A 20930-nucleotide genomic window follows, 5' to 3' on the forward strand; every position below is an offset into this window, starting at 1 on the left:
TTCTTCCAACCTGTGCCCAGCTGTTCCAACATCTTACTATTACTGCAACAGATTCATCTATCATTGCTGGCATCAAGGAACAGTTCCAACATTAAATATGCACTTATTTTCCTGTTCATCCACTACACAATTTAGGTTCTCTTTTACACCCATGTTTGAAAGACAATCCAGTTACCTTCCCAGATGATGTAAAAACATAGGCAACTGAATCTTTGGGAAGGTTGTACCAAAACCAGATCAAAATGGAAGGCTTTATGACATGAACAGTTGTATAGAACATTGTCCCTTATGTAAAATCATAAGTGTTTGAGGCTTGTTCAAATGAGGACAGAGTCTGCAAGAACAGTGCCAGAGCTTGAGGGGATGGGGCTGGGATGAGGACAGAGCCTGCGTAGTCTGGGATAAACTTTGTTCCCGTGTCATTCTCTAACATGTACATTGGCTATGTGCACCAATGTGTTTGTACAACCTTAGGTGCCATACACAGAATTTGGAGGTATGTTTATAGAATTATGTTTATAGATTGAATATCGGGATGCTGCGGAGCAAAGCAAAAGGGGGGGGGGGGGCTTGTTCTTGAAAAAGCCTCCGGGCGAAACTTGTTGAACCCAGAGGTCCCACCCAAGGTTCAAACATATAATGAATAGAGATACAGTCAAACTGAAAAGCTAAGTTAAAAAAGCCTTTTAACTTTTATAGGAAAATGTTTTTTGCAAAATGGAAAATAAACAAAATGAATTATTTAAGGCACAAAGCACTTTAAAAAAAGATATTTATTAAGGTCTAAAGATGAATAAAAGCCAAAAAAGAAAATAAGCCTACGAATAATTTGGCTGGTGGTTGGCAAGATCTGAAGACCATAATTGAAAATAAGTAAATGAGTAATAAATAATCTATCACATATAAATTTTGTTAACGATTTAATGCTGCTATGGGATTTGTAATAAATTAAATTACATGCATAACTGCAAATCAGTGCCAGTTAATGCTAGTTAAGGGTCGTTATTGGTACTTAAAGCAAATTAGTACCTAGTTTAACATTTATACTAGTCAAAAAGAAGTGGAGTGCTTCATGCCACATCTGCCTCATGCCATTTGCTTCAGTCTGCAGTTTCAATGTATGTGACCTCATAGTTCTGCAGGACCTGCGGACACCATGCATTCAAACATAGTAGATGATGGCAGATAAAGACCTGAATGGTCCATCCAGTCTGCCCAACCTGATTCAATTTAATTTTTTTCTTCTTAGCTATAAAGCCAGACAGAGAAAGAGGCAGGGGTAGGGGGAGATGTAGTGGTGTTGGTAGTGCTTTGCGGGGGGGAGGGGGGGAGAAATCAGGAGAGAAAAGGAATCATGACATAGGGAGAGATAATTGTACAGGGTGTATTGGGATTGAGAAGAGGTGAGGATTATGGAAGCAGGAGTAGGGGATAGGGTAGAGGGAGAATACCATGTTAGGGGTGGAAATGGGGTAAGGATAGAGTGAAAAATGATATGTATCTTTGTTTCCAGTGAAGAATTATAGTTTCACTGTCTCCTTGTACGGGATACCAGTTGGTGATGTCTCCCTTAAACAGATTTGCAGAGAGCTGGGGGTGGGGGGGGGGGGGGAGATATGACTTTATTTATTTATTTATTAGGATTTATTTACCAACATTGTGAAAATATTCACCCAAGGTGGTGTACAACAACTTTCCCTCCCTTTACTCTGAGCTGTGTTTGAAAATCTTGATCAACATTATGACATCATTAGACTTCAGGGTTACTGTGGGGATAGAAATCAATAAACACATTTAAAACATACCAGTAGATTACTGGCATTTCTTGTGGAGAGTCACAGCATTCTGAGCTGGGTTTGAAAAATCTTGATCAACATTATGACATCATTAAACTTCAGGGTTACTGTGGGGATAAAAATCAACAAACACATTTAAAACATACCAGTAGATTACTGGCATTTCTTGTGGAGATTCACAGCATTCTGAGCTGGGTTTGAAAAATCTTGATCAACATTATGACATCATTAAACTTCAGGGTTACTGTGGGGATAAAAATCAACAAACGCATTTAAAACCTACCAGTAGATTACTGGCATTTATTGTGGAGAGTTATAGCATTATCTCTTCTACTCAGCTTGTTTCTACTTATATTTACGGAGTGTGCAGATAGCTTGTGGAGAGTCACAGCATCATCTCATCTACTCAGTTTGTTTTTACCTGCATTCTGGCATGTACTGAATGCTTTACCTATATATTTTTTAATATTTTTCTTTATAAATAATCAGGTAGGTTATTATAGATTTGCTAACAGTTACCTCCAGTATCCTTTCACTGAATTAATCTGATTTTCAAACTCTAGTTCTAAGTGAATGCTAAGACTGGAGCAGTTCTCTGATGGTTGGATCTGTGCTTGAACTGTATTTGAACTGATGGTTGGATTCTATGCTTGATTTTATGTGTGTTTAAGAGAGTGGGTGTTTGGTGTTTTATTTCCTGAGGGTTGGTCTAAGAAACTCATCATTTTCAGAAGGGGCTTGAGTTCTTTAAGGATTTATGGGTTTATTCTTTTAGGGTTTCTGTCCTCTTTTGACATGTTCCCCTTTATTAATGGGGTTGTGGAGCTTCCATTGTTAATATCCTGTTTAATTTTCTGTTCTGCAGATCAATTTTTACTTACTAAGTTTTCAGGGCCATGGCTCTTAACAGATCTGAAGAGCTGGACCTTTCACAAGACCCTGAGCAGGTGCAAGAAATATCTCCTGCCATTGATGGCAACCCTGATTTTGATGCGTGGAGAACTCAGCCAAGCACCTCCAGGGCTGATGACTATGCACCAAATAGATGGTTATCTCAGGCATATCCAGTTCGTTATCTCAGAAAACTGCTCCAGTCTGCAGTCACTGCCTCCCCAGTGGAGAATGTACATAATGAACACCAGAACCAGCCTTTTCAAGTTAGCGACCGACTAAATTTCATTAGATGGGTATCTAAGGCAGATCCAGTTCGTTATGTCAGAGAACTGCTCCACTCTGCAGTCACTACCTTCCCAGTGAAGAATGTACCTAATGAACACCAGCACCAGTCTTTTCAAGTTAGCGACCGACAAAATTTCCATAGATGGTCATCTCAGGCAGATTCAGTTCGTTATGTCAGAGAACTGCTCCAGTCTGCAGTCAATGCCTCCCCAGTGGAGAATGTACATAATGAGCACCAGTCTTTTCAACTTTGTCGCCGACTAAAATTGCTTAGAAGGTTATCTAAGGCAGATCCAGTTCGTTATGTTAGAGAACTGCTCCAGTCTGCAGTCGCTGCCTTCCCAGTGGAGAATATACATAATGAACAGTATCGGTCTTTTCAAGTTAGTGACCTACTAAATTCCCATTTCCTGAATGAAGAGCCAGCAGGACCTTCAAACAGCGAAGATAATGACTTTGCTACTCTAATATTGGAAACACTGCTACCAAGTGATCTGTATTCCTACACAGAGCATGAAACTGCTCTACCCAGTGTGTCTGGTGTGAGCTGCAGATGCTCTGAAGCTAAGATCATTGAAATCGTGAGTCCAGAGGATGTGGGCTCAGAGGATGAAGACAACATCCAGCCATGCAGTGAGAATTCTAATGCATCTCCTGGAACCTCTTATCAAGTATCCACTCAGGAAGAAGGAGACACAAAAAACAAAACCCAGAAAAGAAAAAGCAAGTCACAGAAATCAAGTGAGTGTGGTACAGGAGGGGGTATTTATTTTTTAAAATTTCTATACCATTTTATATCAAAACAGTTTACAATATGGTTACATACATAAAATCTTAAAACAGATTAAGGCCTCCTTTTACGAAACTGTGATAGCAGTTTCTAGTGCGGGGAGCCGCACTGAATGGCCTGCGCTGCTCCCGACGCTCATTGAGTTCCTATGAGCATCGGGAGCAGCGCAGGCCATTCAGCGCGGCTCTCCGCACTAGAAACTGCTATCGCAGTTTCGTAAAAGGGGGTAAGACAAGTAAAAACGGAAGGATTCAGTTCTTACAACATAAAGATCAATATTCAAAGAAATGCATCCACAAATAATTGTATTTTTAGCAATTTTTTGAATGAACTCCTATCACTGCATTTCTGAATTTACCCTACAAGGGTATTCAAAATTTTACTCCTGCACATGAAAAAGGCTTTGCATTGGCTTCTGCATATTTTGGATTAACATCAACAAGGCAGGTTTGGAGGGATTTTAACAGTTTCAGTTTTTAGGTATGTGTTTGATGAAAAGGTAGAGTTATAATTAGGCAGGTTAGCCTCCAAGGCAGACAAGAGTATCTACTCTCCACTTCTCTCACTCTGCTCTCATCTCCTTTTTCCTTAACTCCCTCCACTTGTTCTGTCCTCTTCTTCCTAACCTGAATGTTAAGAAGACAACTGTATTCATCCTGACTTTTCATCTGCTGCCTGTCTCTCATTTCCACCCCTAATAATGGCCCTGTGTGGGGGGGGAGGTAATAGGGGAAGAAGCCTGATATAGAACATAGGACTAGATTCACTAAAGATAGCGACTCAGTCGCTGTTGCCCAATTCTCTGGCTGATTTTCCAACAGTGATTGATTCACTACCAAGTTTGCATGCAAATGATTTGCACGCAAACCCACCAACTCAGTCACTCAGTGAGCGATTGACACAATGCAGAGCCCTAACAATAGTGACAGGAAGCAACCTCCTGTCACTGCTATCAAGGTTTCTGGGCTTTTTTTTTTAAATGGAACAGATGTTCTGTGTGCCATCTGTCCCATTAAAAAAGCTCCACCCCCCACACTAGCATCCCCCAAGCCACCGTCCCCCCCCCCAAACCCCCAAAAGATGGCAGGAGTGATGCCTACTCCCTCCTATCCGTAAAGACCTCCCCGAAGAAAAAGGCAGGAGGGGTGCCCATTCCCTCCTGCCCCCGGAAGTCCCACTCCACCCTCCCCGCCTCCATGCCCCTTACATTGACATTGGGAACAGGAGGTACTGGAGACACCTTCTGCTCCTCAGATCTTCGCCAAAGACACTGCTACCAACGGCCCTCTCCCAGCGACCCCCTACAATCGCGCCCCCCCCCCCCCCCCCTTGGGAGGGGTCTGAGGCGTCTGAGCCAATCAGGGACTTCCTTAGGAAGGAGTCTAAGGAAGTCCCTGATTGGCCAAAACAAATGTTCAATCAGGGACTTCTTTTAGACTCCTTCCTCAGGAAGTCTCTGATTAACTCAGATGCCTCAGGCCCCTCCCAAGGGGGGTGCAATTGTCAGGGATCGTTGGGGGAGGACCATTGGCAGTAGTGGGGGATTTTTTTTTTATGGGCAGATATTTTGCTTGTGTAATACATGCAAAATATCTGTGCCATTGAAAAAAAAAACCCACAGGCAGACCTGTCAGTAACACAGTTACCTAAGATATCAAGAAAATTAGACCTGAAATTCCATCTTACCCAATGTAAACTGTATAGAAAAAATATATAGGTAACACGATGTTTATGTAAAACGTTGTGTATAAGAACTTCAAGAATTTATTAAAGGTGCTAAAGAATAGCTACTACTTTAATGCTATTTCACATCAATGCTAGCAGAATGTATTTAAACAATCATTATCTATAAATTGAGTGAAGTTGCTATCTAGGGTCTCTATAAAATTCTCACTAGGAAGCTTGTCACATGATCAGATCATAAGACCTCCTATGATTTATATATCATTCCAGGTCCGCACCCTGGGTTTGATGTTATAATCATTCATGCTTTCACCCTCCTTCCTATCATTTAAATTGATTATCCACAAGTGCTAAAAATCTTAATAGAACTATACAAAAACCCTTCTTTTTTGTGTTCTGTATACAAAAACCCCTTTCGTTTTAGTTAAAAAAATAACAACCATAATGTTATGAAGGAAAAAAGGCAACATTTATCTTCGGTGGAACCAGCTACCACCAACACTGGTATGTAAATACAAACTCCCAATGCCTGCTGGTGAGAGGCGTTTCAATCCTGCACGGATCTTCCTCAGGGGATTTGTAAAGAATGACTGCCTCTCATAAAATTCATTAAAAGCAAAAGTGGCTCATCAGAGAACTTCTGTACTGCGACTATAGCAGACTGATAATCGCAGTAGAGAAGTTCTCTGATGAGCCACTTTTACTTTTGATGAATTTATAAGGAAGGAGTGTGAGAGCATAAATGATTATAACATCAAACCCAGGATGCAGGCCTGGAATGATATATAAATCATAGGAGGTCCAATGATCTAATCATGTGACATGCTATGATATGCTCACCTCCGTTTCCTAGTGAGAATTTTATAAAGACCCTAGATGGAAACTTCACTCAATTGATAGATAATAATTGTTTAAATACATTTTGCTAACATTGATGTGAAATTGCATTAAAGTAGTAGCTATTTTTTAGCACCTTTAATAAATTCTTGAAGTTCTTATACATAAAGTCTTACATAAACATCGTGTTACCCATATATTTTCTCTATACATGTAACACAGTTACCGACAGGTCTACAGTAATCGCCTTTTAGGATCGGTAAAACCCAACGCTAAATAGCCAAGCAATGTAAGTGAATCATTCGCTTGGATATTTTGCATGGGTTTTACTAATTTACATGACTGGATCGGAAAATGGGCAATCGAGGGGAAAAACACGCAATGGAATGTTTAGTGAATCGGGTTGGTCACAAGTGTAGCAATGATCACTGACTGTAATGAATCTAGCCCATAGAAACTTGTAAAGAAATGTGGAAGATTTTAAAAATATGCATCTAGACCTTTTCCTTTGATATTGTTCATTTGAAGGAACATATCACATTAAGTTCAAAACACTGCATTCTTTATACCTTTTTTTTTTATTAAAATCTTTATTAATTTTCAAACTTTGGCAGTGCCATACAATTAATTTAGACATAAACACTACGAAGAAGGTACTTTAAATACACAATTAATACATAAAACAATCATTCTCTATACTTTGATTTCCAGAAATGATAGATCAAACAAATTCAGGTGAAATTTTTTTATTTATTCAGCAATCTACACACCAGGAAACCAAAATTAGCACTGCAATTATGATGTGATTAAAATGATGGGAAAAATTGTTTAAAAAAAAAAATCCCCTAAGATATGAGGGGCGTTCAATAATTTATCTACCCACGTATGAAAGCAATAGTGAGCATATTGAGACATTTCTCAAGGTTACTCATACACAGTTGCGGCTCCGTTTGAGTCTAATATTTCAAGAGACAGGATGTCAGGAGAAGTTACATTGGAAGGAGGGACTCAGCCAGTAGAAGGTCCTGGAGCAGCCCTATGTGCAATGTTGCCTTCCTCTTCTTCAACAAAGCTTCTAAGAGGCTGGTGGGCCCACTGGGGAGGCACAAAGTGGCCGATCCAGGGGAGTCACAGGGATTTTTTTTTTTTTGCTGGCATTGACCACAAACGGAGCAAGGGAGGGGGCTGTTAGACCCGCAAAAGGGAGGGATGGGGGCTGCTAGACTCATGAGGGGGGCTGCTGCTGCACCCATGAAGGGGGAAGGGGGTTGTTTGAACTGCTAGAGCTGAAGGGAAGGGAGACAGTTGCTGGATCTGGTCTGAAGATAGGGGGGAAGGGAAAGAGGTCCCATGTGGGCCCATATGGTGGGTGGAGTGGAGCTGGAAGGAAGGGAGAGGTGCCATATCCACACCTGGGCACTGAAGGGAGGGGATAGAGGTGTTGGACCTATGAGAAATGAATTAGAGGGAAGGGAGAGGGGTGCAGGACCTGCAGGGGGGAAGAGAGAGAAGGGCAGGAAAGAGAAAAGCTGAATCAAGGGGATGAAAGAAAAATGAGTGAAATATTGAGCATAGCAGAGGGAGAGAGGAAAAAGAGAGTATGAGAGACATATTGGTGTAAGGGAGTAAGCTGGTCACAGGGAGATATACAAAAAGAGGGAAGATGGTGGGCATGGATGGGAGCATAGTAACAGGAACAAAAAGAGGAATGCTGCATGTGTAGGGTTACCATATGGCTCCAGAAAAAAAGAGGACAGATTGAGAATTCTGGGCTTTACTTCCATTGTTTTCAATGGGAGTATGGAGGACAGACTGAGACATCTGGGTTTTACTTCAATTGAAAGCAATGGAAGTAAAATCCAGAGGTCTCAATCCGTCCTCCTTTTTCGGGAGCCATTTGGTAACCCTATGCATGGGGTTGGTATATAGAAACATAGAAGATGACGGCAGATAAGGGCATAGCCCATCAGGTCTGCCCACTCTACTGATCCACCCCCAAGTCTACTATCCTAGGGATCCCACTCCTGGTGACAGGTTCCCTTGGCTTAACCCTCTAAGAGATCCCACATGGGCATCCCATTTGCTCTTAAATTCTTGCACGCTGTTTGCCTCGATCACCTGCACTGGGAGCTCGTTCCAAGGATCAACCACTCTCTCGGTGAAGAAATATTTCCTGGTGTTGCCATGGACACAGAGGGGTAATGCTAGACATGGGAGGGTATATGGACACAGAGAACATGGCTAGACATGGGGGAGAATAAGAACATAGAAGGAAGATGCTGGGCAGAGGGAGGCATAGGGATATAGAGAAGTGATACTATACACGGGGAGGGGATCATAGAATGGTGAGATGATGAAAGCAGGGAGATGGGCACAGGGGAAATACTAGAAAGTGACATATAGGAGACAGAGAGAAGGGAGATGCTGAACATGGGGAACAATTCATACACAGAGACAGAAGATGGATGGTGAGCCTGGCGAAAGAAGAAACATCAAATGGTCAGGAGACCCTGACAACTGAGTTAAGAGAAGACCAAAAAAAAACAGAGACCAGTGCCTGAGACCAACATGATTTAAAGAATAAAATGATGAGACAACAAAAGGTAGAAAAGAATAATTTTATTTTCTATTTTGTGAAGAATATATCAGATTTGACATATGTATCCTGCTAGAGCTGATATTAGATATAACTTTATTTATTTATTCATTTTTTTATACTGTTCTACCAGGAGAGCTCAGAATGGTTTACATGAATTTATTCAGGTACCGCAAAACCCAGGCCATGCTTCTTTAGCTTCCAGCTGGCTTAGGACTCTCTCTGAACAGGGGCAGTTGCCCTAGTTTCACTCCCCTATTCCTGTCATGTGTGACTGCGGTATTCTTTTAGCATGATTTTTCTGTATAGTTTTCTGTACTAATTTTGGCTTATTTAGTTTTCTCGATAGTGATGGGGATATTTGTGAAAGGGAGGGGAGGGTAGACAGGGGTTTTGTTGATCCTTGCTCTGTATTATTTGTATTTATAAAATGACACTTGTAAAGAATATTGTTTCTTTTTATACTTTAATAAAATAAGTTCAATATAAAGTAGTTTAAGTGAGGTAGAGACGAGTCCATTGAAGATAACCCTCTGTGTTCTGAGAAGAGTAAAAGCACTCTTTCATTGGCAACATTTCTCAGTATTGGTCCAATCAATCATTTTGTCAAGGTTGGATTATTGTAACTCGGTGTATTTGGGCCTTTCAAAGGCTAGTCTGCAGAGACTTCAACATACAGAATACTGCAGCTAAGCTTATTTTCGGTAAGAGTAAATTCGATCACATGGCCACTCTGCTCAAGGAATTACATTGGCTTCCAGTGTATCTCAGAATTCAATTCAAGTGCATTTGTATTGCATTTAAGATCTTATTTGCCATTTTCATCACTTTGATTCCTTTAGACTGGAATGTGCATAGGTCTCATCTTGACAGAAGTTCTCAAAAATTAAAGCTTACATTTCCCTCTCTCAGTGGTAAAAACAGAACCTTCAAGCAATTTAATCATTCTTTTGCTTTTAAATTAACCAAATTCTGGAACACTTTACCGCTTACATTAAGAAGTTTAGGTTCTTTTGCTTTATTCCAGAAAGCTCTAAAAACCTTTTTGTTTGCTAAACATTTTGGAAACTAATATTCTAGTCTACCAGAATGCTAGGAATGATAAAGAAGGGGATCACGAACAGATCGGAAAAGGTTATCATGCCGCAGTACCGGGCCATGGTGCACCCTCACATGGAGTACTGTGTACAGCACTGGTCGCCGTACATGAAGAAGGACACGGTACTACTTGAAAGGGTCTAGAGAAGAGCGACTAAGATGGTTAAGGGGTTGGAGGAGCTACTGTATAGCGAAAGATTAGAGAAACTGGGCCCCTTCTCCCTCGAACAGAGGAGATTGAGAGAGGACATGATCGAAACATTCAAGGTACTGAAGGGGATAAACTTAGTAGATAAGGACAGGTTATTAACCCTCTCCAAGATAGGGAGAACAAGAGGGCACTCTCTAAAGTTGAAAGGAGATAGATTCTGCTCAAACGTGAGGAAGTTCTTCTTCACCCAGAGAGTGGTAGAAAACTGGAACGCTTTTCCGGAATATGTCTTAGGGGAAAACACCCTCCAAGGATTCAAGACAAAGTTAGACAAGTTCTTGCTGAACAAGAACGTTCGCAGGTAGGCCTAGTCTCAGTTAGGGCGCTGGTCTTTGACCAGAGGGCCGCCGCATGAGCAGACTGCTGGGCATGATGGACCACTGGTCTGACCCAGCAGCAGCAGCAATTTTTATGTTTTTATATTACTGAGTTGAGCTTCTTTTGGTTGATGATACCTGTCTATAAAACTAAGTTTTAGTTAGTTAGTTAACCCTCACACTGGATGGCCTGTGGAAGCAACTTCCACAAAAATGTGCAAGAAAGTCGAGGATTTAATTTTGTCAGACAGATGAATTAAGATTTTCTGAATAGCTGAAGAAATTGGTATCTCGGCAGGTACAGTATGGAAAATAATTCATGAAAAGTTGGGCATGACAAGGTTAGTGCAAGATGGGTTCCAAGAATGCTGACGCCATATCAGAAGGCCACGAGGCTCCAATGCTGTTACAAGAACTTGGAGATGCTCCATGAAGACCAAATGAATTTTTTTCTCCTCCCCCCTTTTTTCCTCCCAATAAACTGGAGTCTTGAGTCCATGGTAATTTTCGCTATAGAAAGTTTATTGTAGGCCGCAGCATGGTTACATAGCAGTAAACTATACAGCAATTATCAATATACAACTTAAATCGTACTCGGTATACAACACTTAGCACTAACTACTAACCTATCCCTAATTTTTACCCTGGCTAGCTGTTCTAATGTAGACCCAGGGAACACACTATCATACCAAGTGAGGAAAGCTGGGGACTACTACCATTTACATGATTCATTCTCTGAGAGTGTAGCTGCTGATATATGAATAGACTATGCTCTACTCCCACTTGGCCCGAGCCACCATCCAAGCATCTTAGGCCCTGCTGACTGCCTCTGTCTGTCGCCCCCCACTTTCACCATTCAAGTGAGTGGGGATACCAATGGTCACTTCTTGGGTGTGCCCCTCCGTCCAAGAGGGGTTTTCTAATAGCCATCGAGGGGTAGGAGCTCTCTCTTTAGAGTGGCACAAATCCTATTTCCCTACGTCCAAAATAGGCTCCCCCATTCCTCTCGTGGCCCCTCTGGGTCACCAATCCTGCCACCACTTGAGGCCGTGACTCCTCACTTGTCGAGGGTCCCCATCGCTACCCCAGCCTCATGCTGCAGCCTTACATAGGAGCATCGATTATTTGCATCCTGAATGTTGCTTATTAAAATATCCAAACCAATGTCCGATAGATGTCCCCAATCTGGGCGGTAAAGACCCAGGCAATCATTTGTGAATAATTCATGAGCAATGCTGCTCTCCGAGCATATGCATGAATTTGCCCAAACACTTGTTCAACTTATGTCTTGTCCTCTCTACTGAGCGATGGGATTTTTCACCCTTCCATACTTGGTGAGGGATGATGTGGGACTACACCAGATGAGTACCTCTGCATACTCTAGCTCAGTGTTTCTCAACTTCTTCAAGCCAAGTACCCCCTAAGCCTAGCAAATACCACCGAGTACCCCTGCCCAAACTCCACCCCAGACCCACCCAAACTCTGCCCAAGACCTGCCCAAACGCTGCCTCAGACTCCACCCTCATAATAATAGTACTAATTGTAATGCAATTTCTTCCATCCATTTTTCATATGCACATAATATAATCTTATTAATACATAATGGTAACTACAAAATGTAAAAAAAACACAAAGCACACTGTACACAGAGAAAATGTTAATTATCATTTATATTCAGGGGGGGTTCAAAGAGGTCAACGCAGATGATTTTAAAATATGCAATGTCACCTCAGTAACAACTATAGAAAAATAGACAAATATAGTGCAACATATAGACAGCAGATATAAATTCTCAAAACTGAGACATTTTGATCACTAAATTGAAAATAAAATCATTTTTCCTACCTTTGTTGTCTGGTGATTTCATGAGTCTCTGGTTGCACTTCCTTCTGACTGCATCCAATATTTCTTTCTTTCTTTCTGCCTCCTGCATGCTTCCTTTCCTCCAGACCTCATTCCATTCCCCAACCAACATCTCTTTGTCCTTCCAGGAGTCCAACATTTCTTCCTCTCTCCTCCGCCCCATTGGCAACAAGTCTCCCTCTCTCTCACTGTCCATCTGTCTTGAGAGATCCAGGCTTCTCTCCCATCCCCTCTACTGCCACATTCAACATTTCTCCCTCTCTCATCCCTCAGATCATGTGCAGCATTTTCACCACTGCCCACCAGCTCCTTGCCCGTTTTTCCTTCTATCACCCCTCTTCAACACCATGCCACATCTCTCCCTCCATCACTTTGTCCAACATTCCTCCCCCTTACATCCCCTTCAAATCTGTCCTTATGGTCCCTCTCCACCGTATCCAACATTTCTCCCTCTCATCCTTCTATTCCCCAGGCATCTCTTACTTCACTCCTCTCTCTCTCTCTCCATGCCCAATTTTCCTTTCTTCTTTTCCCCATGTGCACCATATATCACTCACACTCATGCCCAACAGTTCTCCCTTTGTCCCAAGTTAGTGCCACCTTCCTCTCTTCATTCTGTGTCCCATGTTCATGTCCCCCCTTTCTTTTCTTTTCTTTTTTAATCATGTTTATTGAGGTCAACCAGAATAACACAGGGCATACAGAGATTATTGTTATCCCCTTTCTTTCTGTGTTGATTTTGTGCCCCTTTCCCCTCACTGCCTTCCAGTCTTTGTCCCAAAATTAAATTGAACTGCTAGGGATACCTGCCTTCCCCCGAAGCTGACCAATCCACAGAAGCTGCCGGGGATCCCTGCATGCCTCACCTCCCCTGAAGCCAACCTGTTCACAGAAGTTGCTGGGGATCCCTGCATGACTCCCTCTCCCAAAGCCGACCCATCTACAGAAGCTGCCAGGGATTCCTACCCGACTGCCTGCCTGCCTGCCACACCACTACCAAAGCCATCCCTGTTACTTTGTCAGAGCCGGACTCACTCCATCTTCTCCCAGCAATAACTCCATGCAGGGACGGCGCGTGCAGCTATTCAAACGTTGCACTTGGCTGTCCCACAATCCTTCCCTCTGGTGTCAATTCTGACGTCAGAGAAGGTTGTGGGTCAGCTACACAGTGTGTGAGTCGCTGCCTACATCCCTGTATGGAGTTACTGCTGGAAGGGGATAGAGTGAACCCAACTCTGACAAAATAATAGGCACAGCTTCGGGGGTGGGGAGTGGTGCGATGGGTGTTCATACAGGCAGAGAGGGATTGCTGGCAGCGGCTTCAGCAGCGGGCGGGTGGGCAGGCAGGGATGCCAGGAAGCAGATTCTGCAGCAGGCGGGCAGGGAAGGATCCCTGGCAGTGGTGGCCAGGCTGCATACCCCCAACAAGCAGCCTGCATACCCCCAAGGGTACGCGTACTGCATGTTGAGAAACACTGCTCTAGCTAACTCCAAAATACCCTTCTGCATGTTTTTACCAACTTGACACTGTGAGTTCGACACTGTGAGTAGAAGTCACGTCATTGTCACCAAGATGTATGATGAGGGCCCACAGCTGTGGATGGGATGACTAGAATTCATGAATCATTGTCATCAGCTGGTCCCACCTCATGCTTCGCATTACCAACCATTCTAGTGTGACACCCATGGTGGGCAGGCCAAGCCCCTCAGCTGAGTTACAAGAGCAAGCTCTCCTGTATGCCCGATACACAAAGGAATGGCCGCAGATCCATGCCACTTTTGCACCTGGGGAAGACAAGACAATATAGTTAAAACCAGGGCAGGATTAATTTGTCGGGTGCCCCTAGGCACAAAAGTCCACTGGACTCCCTGCCCCGCCTCACCTCATCTGCCCCCATTTACCCATTTTCTTATTTACTTCTTTATTTCCACTTTATTTCTTTTATTTTAAAATTCAAAACAAACAACAAAGATTACCATACCAGTGCTAGTGTACAGTTTTTCTTCTATGCAACCTCCAAACATCTCTGAACAAATCCACCCTTCCTAGAGGAAGAGATCTTCAGCTGGCAGGACTTTGGGAAGCCCACCAATTTATATTTGGCATGAGGCATGGTGGGAAGAAAATTTAGTGCCCGTCATTATATTGGACTAATACATTTCTCAATTAACTTTCAGAGGTTAAAACCTCTTTCTTCAGGTCAGTAAATATACTGCTGTTACAGTATCCCTGTCCTGACCTGAGGAAGGGAGTTTTGTTCTCTGAATTAGTAAAAAATGTATTAAAATTAGTCCAATAAAAAGGATCACCTTATTTCCATTTTCTATTAAACGATTATCAACACAGCTACAATAGTACTTTATCCTAAAGCAAAAAGAAATAAATAAAACAAATAGAAATTATTTTTCTACCTTTGTTGTCTAGTTTCTGCTTTCCTCATCTTCTCATAAGCTGGGAATCATGGATCTAAAATTCAACAACCCAAGGAAAAATATTTCCATTAGTATCCCTTCCAGATCTGATACTATGGGCTCTTTTTACTAAGCTGCGATAGCGTTTTTAGCTCATGAATTTTAGCTCATGAATTTGGCTAGAACTAACGCCAGCTCAATGCTGGCGTTAGAGTCTGGCGCGCGCTAAAACCGCTATCGCAGCTTAGTAAAAGGAGCCCTATGTCACTCCACATCAAACAAATTGAAGATATCCGGGTGTTCGGCATCAATCTCAGTCGGTTCAATAAGCCTGCTCAGTTTTTTATTTGTGTTGCTGGAGTTTTTATTTTTTATCTTATATATGGATATTTACAGGAACTAATATTTTCTTGGGAGGACTTCAAGCCCTTTGGCTGGTACCTCACTTTAGTGCAATTTGGGTTTTACTTATTGTTTGGTGTAATAGAACTTCAGCTCATTCAAGATAAAAGGAGAATACGAGCATAAAACCTATGTTAATAGCCTTTCTAACCATGGGAACCTTGGGTTTGTCAAACCCTTCCCTAGGATATCTGAATTATCCCACCCAAGTCATATTCAAATGCTTTAAACTGATTCCTGTACTGATAGGAGAAGTCCTTATACAAAGAAAGAGTTACAATATCGCAGATGTGTCAGCGACAATTTTTATGAGTCTTTGTCTGGTATAGTTTACATTGGCTGACAGTAATTTTGCACCAAATTTCAACGTGACAGGCATCTTCCTTATATCTGTGGCTCTATGTGCTGAAAGTTGTTTGGTGAATCTTAAAATTTTGTATTATAAATAATGATGGTATGCGGAAAATATTATTTAAGATTAATATTCCGCACATGACTAATGAAAACTGATCATCCACTCTGACCAAAAATAGTATTTAAGCCTGAAAGGCCAGTATATATTTTGCATTGTCTTTTAAACAAATGTCTGACAAACTTTTCTTTTATAAATTTATGATCAAGGGTGAGCTTATAAAAAGTATGCAAAAGTTTAAGTCTTGAAAATGTCAATTAAAGCAGCAGGATTGGGAATGACTTTTAGATAAAACCGTTTGTAGTAACAACTTAAAGACAGTAAGATAATGATTATTAAGACCCCTTGCTTTACTCTGGTCTTTATTTACAAAGGTGAAATTGATGCGCAGATACCCTGCAGATGTACAGAGGTGAAATTGATATGCATAATACAAGACTGAGCAGCTCATACTTTAAAATATTTGAGGATATATCTTACAGCTGATTTGACCTCTTTATATGATGCCAATTATCCCCCCCTTACTACAACAGCTGAGGGAGGACTTGGCTAGATGGGAGCGGCTCTACATTTCATGGTTAGGGAGAGTAAATGTGATTAAAATGATGGTTTTACCCCAATTTTTTTATCTCTTTACAGCCTTACCGATTTTTCTTCCTAAGGCGTTCTTTGAGTCTCTGCATCATACTATTTTTTTCCTATATTTGGAAGCGGAGGCCTCTGCGAGTCCGTCGCAATATATTGTTACAGCCAAGAGACAGGGGGAGGGATGGTGGTCCCAAATTTTTACTACTATTATATTGCTGCTCAGGTGTGCTATTTGCTGGCCTGGAAACAGGAGTCTCATAACTCTTGGGTACAAATGGATGCTTGGCTTTTGGGGGATGTCTCTATTTGACACATCCCGTGGTTTGACCTGGGCTGGATTCGAGCTATTGCTAAAAGGGCTACACCGGTGTTGGGGGTCATTCTCCGCCTAAGGGCATTATTTCAGGAGAAATTGTTTCCAGGACTGGTTTATTTCCATCAAACTCCAGTGATGGTGGCTGAGGGTTTTCTCCCAGGTCAATCTGATTACTGATTTAAGGTATGGGAGGCAGGAGGGTTGGCCACCTTGGGACAGTTTGTTGTGGAGAGAGCTTTGGGCCTGACTTCTCGTATGCAGGAGGAATTTGGTCTCAAGGGGTCAGACCTTTTACAATATAATCAGGTGGTGGATTTCCTTAAACCAGGGGTGTCAAAGTCCCTCCTTGATGGCCGCAATCCAGTTGGGTTTTCAGGATTTCCCCAATGAATATGCATGAGATCTTTTAGCATACAATGAAAGCAGTGCATGCAAATAGATCTCATGCCTTAAACGAAAGGCTATGCCGAATCTTAAGAACATATAAGAACATAAGAACATAAGCAGTGCCTCCGCCGGGTCAGACCATAGGTCCATCCTGCCCAGCAGTCCGCTCCCGCGGCGGCCCAAACAGGGGCCTGTCTGAATCACCAGAAGGGGCCCCCTTGCCACCTTGGTTTCCCATTGAGTCCTATCTTCCCATCGAAGTCCTAACCCTCAAGTCTTGCACATGCACGACCTGGTTGGGTTTCTATACTTATTACCTGGTTAGCTTTCTATACCTGTGTTACATCCCAGCACCTCTCTCAGTATCCCACGATCCCTTTATCCCTCAGGAATCCGTCCAATCCCTGTTTGAATCCTTGTACCGTACTCTGCCTGATCACTTCCTCCGGTAGCGCATTCCAAGTGTCCACGACCCTTTGTGTGAAAAAAAACTTCCTTGCATTTGTTTTGAACCTATCTCCCTTCAGTTTCTCCGAATGCCCCCTCGTACCTGTTGTCCCCTTCAGCCTGAAGAATCTGTCCCTATCCACCCTCTCTATGCCCCTCATGATCTTGAAGGTCTCTATCATATCTCCCCTGAGCCTCCTTTTTTCCAGAGAGAAGAGCCCCAGCCTATCCAACCTCTCGGCGTATGGGCAGTGTTCCAGCCCTCTTACCAGTTTCGTTGCTCTCCTTTGGACTCTCTCAAGTACCGCCATGTCCTTCTTGAGGTACGGCGACCAATATTGAACGCAGTATTCCAGATGTGGACGCACCATCGCTCGATACAATGGCATGATGACTTCCCGCGTCCTGGTTGTTATGCCCTTCTTTATGATGCCCAGCATCCTGTTGGCTTTTTTCGAGGCTGCTGCGCACTGTGCAGATGGCTTCAGTGATGCATCCACCAGCACACCCAAGTCTCTCTCAAGACTGCTGTCTCCCAATAATGCCCCCCCCCCAATTTGTATTTGAACAACGGGTTCTTTTTCCCTATATGCATGACCTTGCATTTTTCCACGTTAAAGCGCATTTGCCATTTGTTTGCCCAGTCTTCCAGCTTGTCCAGGTCCCTTTGCAGGTCCTCACACTCCTCCCTGGACCTAACTCTGCCGCACAGTTTGGTATCGTCTGCAAATTTTATAACTTCGCACTTTGCCTCTTTTTCCAGGTCATTGATAAATATGTTGAAGAGTAACGGCCCCAGCACCGATCCCTGTGGCACACCGCTCGTGACTCCCCGCCAGTCAGAATATTGTCCCTTTACTCCGACCCTCTGCAGTCTACCCGACAACCAGTGCTCCATCCATCTGTGCACATCCCCTCCCACCCCGTGGTTCCACAGCTTCCTAAGCAGCCTTTCATGTGGCACCTTGTCGAAAGCCTTTTGAAAATCGAGGTAAATGATGTCTATAGGTTCCCCATTGTCCACCCGACTGCTTATTCCCTCAAAGAAGTACAGAAGGTTCGTTAAGCATGACCTTCCCTTACAGAATCCATGCTGGCTTGTTCTCAGTAGGCCATTTCTCTCGATGTGCTCGCAGATACCATCCTTGATCATAGCTTCCACCATCTTCCCTATAATTGAAGTCAGGCTCACCGGCCTGTAGTTCCCGGGGTCACCCCTCGATCCCTTCTTGAAGATAGGTGTGACATTCGCCAATTTCCAGTCCTCTGATACCTCTCCAGTTTTCAAGGATAGGTTGCAAACATGCTGAATTGTGCCAGCTATTTCTTGTCTTAGTTCTTTCAGAACCCTTGGGTGGATCCCGTCTGGGCCCGGCAATTTGCCGCATTTTAACCTGTCTATCTGTTTGAGGACATCCTCCTTACTTACCTCTATGTGTTCCAATTTTTCAGCCTGTTCCCCACTCATGAGCTCCTCTGAGTCCGGTATATTAGATGTGTCTTCTCTCGTGAAAACCGACGAGAAGAACGTATTCAACCTCTCAGCTACCTCTTTATCCTCCTTAATCACTCCCTTCCTATCCCCATCGTCCAACGGCCCCACCTCCTCTCTCGCTGGTCGCTTCCCCTTTACGTAACTGAATAATGCCTTGAAGTTTTTCGCCTCCCTGGCCAGCCCCTCTTCGTATTTCCCTTTTGCTTTTCTAACCTCTCGGTGGCATTCCTTTTGGCATTTCCTGTGCGCCTGGTGATTTTCCTCCGTTGGGTCCTTTTTCCATCTCCGGAAGGATACTTTTTTGTCATTTATTGCCCTCTTTACTTCTGTTGAGATCCAAACCAGGTCCTTTGACCGCTTGTTCTTGCCGCCTTTCCTGAAACTGGGGACGTACATCCTTTGTGCTTCCTGCAGGGTGTCCCTGAATAGGGTCCAGGCGCTTCCTACAGTCTCCATCCTAAGGATGTTTCTGAGCTTCCTCCCCACCATTTCCCTCATAGCAACATAGTTCCCTTTCCTGAAGTTGAGCGCAATTGTTGCGGTCCTCCTTACTGTGGGTGTCCTCCTTTCTAATGTGAATCTGATCGCGTTGTGGTCACTGTTGCCTAGTGGTCCTCCTACTTCTACCCCTCTTGCAGGCCCCCCTAATCCGTTTAGGATGAGGTCAAGAGTAGCACCCCCTCGCGTCGGTTCCCTGACTAGTTTCTCCATGAAGCAGTCCCTCACAGCTTCTACAAATCCTGTTTCCCTAGTGCAGTTGGAGTGACCCGTACTCCAGTCAATCCCCGGGTAGTTGAAGTCCCCCATCACTGTTTCACTTCCAGTCCTGCATTCTTGTCTCAGTTCAGCTTCCAAGCCGTGTCCGACTCCTTCCGGCGTACCAGGTGGGCGATAGTACAGCCCCAGTTTTATGCCTGCACCCTTGTTTCCCGGCAATTTGACCCATAGCGATTCCAGCCCCTCTGCCTTCTTTGCCATATCCATCCCGACCGAGTAGATAGAGTCCTTTATATATAGTGCTATGCCTCCCCCCTTCTTGTGGGTCCTGTCCCTCCTGTAGAGCTTGTACCCCGGCAGCGCCACATCCCATTAATTCTCCTCTGTCCACCATGTTTCTGTAATTCCAATTATATCCAGGTCTTCCCCCTTGGCCACGACCTCTAGTTCACCCATCTTGGCCATGAGGCTTCTTGCATTTGCGTATAAGCACCGCAGGTCCCGTCGTTTTTCCTCCACCTCTGTATTTACCTGGACCGCCTCCCCTTGAATTTCGGGCAGTTCTCCTGTTCCCTGTGCTTCTGCTTTGCCCTCAGCCTTTACTCTCGTAGCTTTCGGTTTCCCCACATTCCCGCCACCCCACTTCCCCGTTTTTCCTCTGGGTTTTCTTGCCCTACCGGCCCCCTCCTGGGCTATCATCCCTTGAGCCTCCGTTTGATCCCCCTTGCCTTGTGGCACCCCTATATTGCCCTCAGCTTTCGCCCTCGTGCCACCCAGTCCCCTTGTGTCTCCATGCCCCTTAGTCTCCTCCCAGCAAGCTCCCTTTACCTGATGTTTCCCTCGCTATCTGATCATAAGATCCACCGGTCTCTCTACTTCCTCCTTGCAGTCAGCCCGTTCAGCATCTGTTCTGGATACTGTTGTCCGAAGCGTCAACATCAGATCAGCTGTCGGCTTTCCCCCTCTCCTCAGTTTAAAGCCCTCTCGATCTCCTTCCTCACATTGGCTGCCAGTAGTCTAGTTCCCGCTGTGCTCAGGTGCAGGCCGTCCCGCCGGTAGAGCTTGCTCTTTCCCCAGAAGGACGTCCAGTTCCTCACAAAGTGGAAGCCCTCCTCCTGGCACCATCTCCTCAACCATGCATTCACAGCCTGGAGGTCTGCCTGCCTCTTTGCATCTGCTCTCGGTACAGGCAGGATCTCTGAGAATGCTATCCTCCGGGTACTCCGCTTCAGCTTTCGTCCCAGGACCCTGAACTGGTCATTCAATGTGGCCATGCTGAAGTTCCTACGGCTCACATCATTCGTTCCAACATGGATTATCACCGCAGTCTCCTCTGTCTCTGCTCCGTCCAGGATCCTCTCGATCCTATCAGTGACGTCTCGTG

At 43.8% G+C, this 20930-nt stretch overlaps 1 pseudogene; it reads left to right on the forward strand.

Moving 5' to 3' along the window:
• The first annotated feature begins 14831 nt into the window (after positions 1-14831).
• Positions 14832-15633, forward strand: LOC117360361 (annotated as a pseudogene).
• The last annotated feature ends 5297 nt before the right edge of the window (positions 15634-20930 follow it).

Source organism: Geotrypetes seraphini, chromosome 5 (genome assembly GCF_902459505.1).
Source record: "Geotrypetes seraphini chromosome 5, aGeoSer1.1, whole genome shotgun sequence".
Classification (NCBI taxonomy): domain Eukaryota; kingdom Metazoa; phylum Chordata; class Amphibia; order Gymnophiona; family Dermophiidae; genus Geotrypetes; species Geotrypetes seraphini.